The sequence below is a fragment of the Glycine max genome, chromosome 9, assembly GCF_000004515.6.
Source record: "Glycine max cultivar Williams 82 chromosome 9, Glycine_max_v4.0, whole genome shotgun sequence".
Taxonomy (NCBI): Eukaryota; Viridiplantae; Streptophyta; class Magnoliopsida; order Fabales; family Fabaceae; genus Glycine; species Glycine max.
The window spans coordinates 19340354-19343428 of record NC_038245.2 but is presented as its reverse complement, the minus strand read 5'-3'; the positions used below and the strand labels follow the sequence as shown (position 1 = coordinate 19343428).

Sequence of the window (3075 nt, the reverse complement as noted above, 5' to 3'; positions counted from 1 at the left end):
TCCTCCAACCGTGACTAAAATTCTTTAAAAGCTAATGTAATAAAAAAAATATAACATGTGATCAATTAAATTCAAGAAAACAGATTAAAAAAAAGCAAAAGAGGGCATTATAATGTACAAACCTGGAGATGTCACTACTACAAAAAGCAACTTCTACATCGGTCGAAGTAAGCTATCTACGTCGGGCCCAACACCGTCTTTGTTCCAGATGTCATTGTATGTCAACAACAACGACATCGGTCAGCCCCAGAGCCGTCTTTGTAATGTCAGAAGACAACGTTAGTGCGCAATTAACAATAGTCGTTATATAAAACAATTCGACGACGCACTTATTGAAGAACCCGTCGTTGTTCGGATCCATTTCAACATCGGGTATCCGTAACAACCGTCGTTGTTAGGATCCATTTCAACGTCGGTGTTTATATTGACCTGTCATTGTTTCAGAAAGCTATAAAGACGGGGTGGAAGTTACACCCGTCGTTGCTTTTTCAAATTTCAACGTCGGGGTGGTTTACACCCGTCGTTGTTGAAGAAAGCTATAAAGACGGGTCTCGTAACGATCGTCGTTGTTCTAGTTCCCCTGCTCACAAAATTTGGGTTATACCATTCACGCAGAAAGTATAATTAAATTAGGAAATAAACAAAAAATAAACTATATGGGATAAATAAACATAAAGTGAATTTTGTTTTCCCGATTCAATATTATCCACAATACTTCTTTTTATGCATTTAGAGGTATGATAATTGCTAGCAAAGTAATGTACAAAGCAATGCATTGTTTTAAAATAATGACATCAAGTCGAGAAACCTTAAGTAAATAGGTACTCATGAGTTAATGTAACATGGGTCCTATCTAAAACTATTTTTTCCAAAATCTTCTAAAAGCATGTGTTTGATATTGTTCTAATGAAAACAAAGAGATCTAACAATTAAGGAAAACATACCTCAGGCTGGTCACTACCGGTACCTAATTGGCCAAACTGATTCCCACCAAATGCATAAATTTGACCATTTACAGAAACACACAATGTATGCCAAACTTAAATTTGATCTAAGTAGCCTACCCCACACAGTGGCATAAAGCTTGGTGTTAGACTTCAGTAATACCAAAACAGAAGAAAAAGAATTTTGGGTTTTGCTGACATTACTCATGATATGCAGGTTGGAATGGATACACTCTTATCCCTTTTTATCTCCAATGATTCCAATAAGCTGTCTACATCCACTTCTTCCGAGGAAGGACCTGTTGCCAGAAAGGCATAGTAAATGAAACTCTGTTTACATGAAAAACAAATAAAACGTGGTGCCTAATATGCTCACTATCATCTATACATACCATCAACACTTCTCTCCAGCATTATACAACCATCTTTCCCCAAAGTTACAATCACAAATTTTATGTTGGGCAACCTTAAAAGCATAGAAACAAGTGCTTGTGGAACAGTTGATGCCTTTGTCCATGACTGTCAGCAGCAAAAAGTGTGTGTATTTAATGATGCTTAAAATAAATTCAACCCACAGAATGGAGTAAAAATAAGGTTTCAGTAAAATAAATGGAAAAAATATGTGAAATAATAAAATTTATAGCTATCTTTGATGAGAAAAGATATGCACTATTGGTATCAGGAAAGCAATGGCCCCTTTCCATCACAAAAAGAATATAGCTTACAAATAAGACAACTGAAATAACACATGTGCTGATGTGCAAGTAGTCTTTTTTTTATTCTTGTCATGATATGACAACATATATTTTACAAAATAAATAATACATTTATTGGTTTACGGAATAGAAAAGTGGATTGTCAAAATCAATTTAATATTTCTGAACATGAAAAGAAAGAAGGTTGATGAGAAAACCTCTAGTATTATACATTTGTTACGACAGTTCTTTCAGAGAAAACAACGCACTTACTGCTGGAAACTTTGCTGAGCATACAACATAATCAGCTAATTTAGGAGTTTGTCTAACCCTTCCTTTGGCCTTTCTGCATCAATTAAGATGGGTATATTCTTTCTAACTGCCTACATTGAAAAAATATAACATTTTGTTTACATCCCTTCAGATGAATCTCTCTTTTCTCATCCCCAACCCTTTACAAGCAGGAGAAAATGGATAGAAAAAGAAAGAAGACGAATGGGTAAAAGACACCAAGGGAAATTACATAAAAGCTACTAGCAACATTCACAAAACCAGTAAAAATTATGCACATAAAAGCTCTCTCTAACTTTATTGATTTTTTCTAAATTCTCCCTCTTTAAATTCAATCAGTGTATGTTTCTTTAAAATTTTGCATGCCTCCAACTTAAGCACATAATGTTGCTCATATACAATAGCCTTGATGAAGATTACAAATTACAAACAGAACAGTCTTAAAATTACCACAATAAAGGATGTATCTACACCATCATCTCGTAGCTCGTCTAATATACTCCTGCCTTGACTGTCATCAACAATCTAATGAGTGTCCGACCGTGTGTGTATCAGTATCAAATTTGAACCATTAAATATTACAAGATATAACTTATTTTTTTTAAGAAAATGCTGAGAGTTATGAGTAAAATAGTGTATGCACTGAGGCAGCCACCTTGTAAAGGATTATTATATCATCATTCCATCACAAACTAATATTTATGATAACTTTGTTGACTTATAGAATAAAGGCGTTGCCGACATTGCCACCTCCTTCAACCTGAGAAAAGCCACCATCAATCAATGTGAAGAGCACAAGTACACAAATGAATTCATGAAATGTGAAAGAAGAATAAGAAGATACCTTCAAGCTGGTGCTTCTGATTTTGTCATCCGGCTTAGGGTAAGCCGCAACCGTGGCCAAGAAATCCATGGTCACCGCAAACTAGGCAGAAGATCAACATAGGAAACTATTAAAAAATTCCATCAACAGCAAACTCACCTGGCCATACAGTCCCCACCCGAATGTAAGAAGCGCCCCAACATCTACAAAAAGAATTTTAAAATTCTTAAGAAGCATATTGATTAGTTACACATATTGAACACCATCCAGTGCACTATTATCTACAGGATATTATGACTTTATATGTTTTTCTTTCCTCTCT

The 3075-nt window shown here is 35.0% G+C and overlaps 1 pseudogene; it reads right to left on the bottom strand.

Moving 5' to 3' along the window:
- Nucleotides 1–1052: 1052 nt before the first annotated feature.
- On the bottom strand, nt 1053–2843 carry LOC106794366 (uncharacterized; annotated as a pseudogene).
- Nucleotides 2844–3075: the final 232 nt, after the last annotated feature.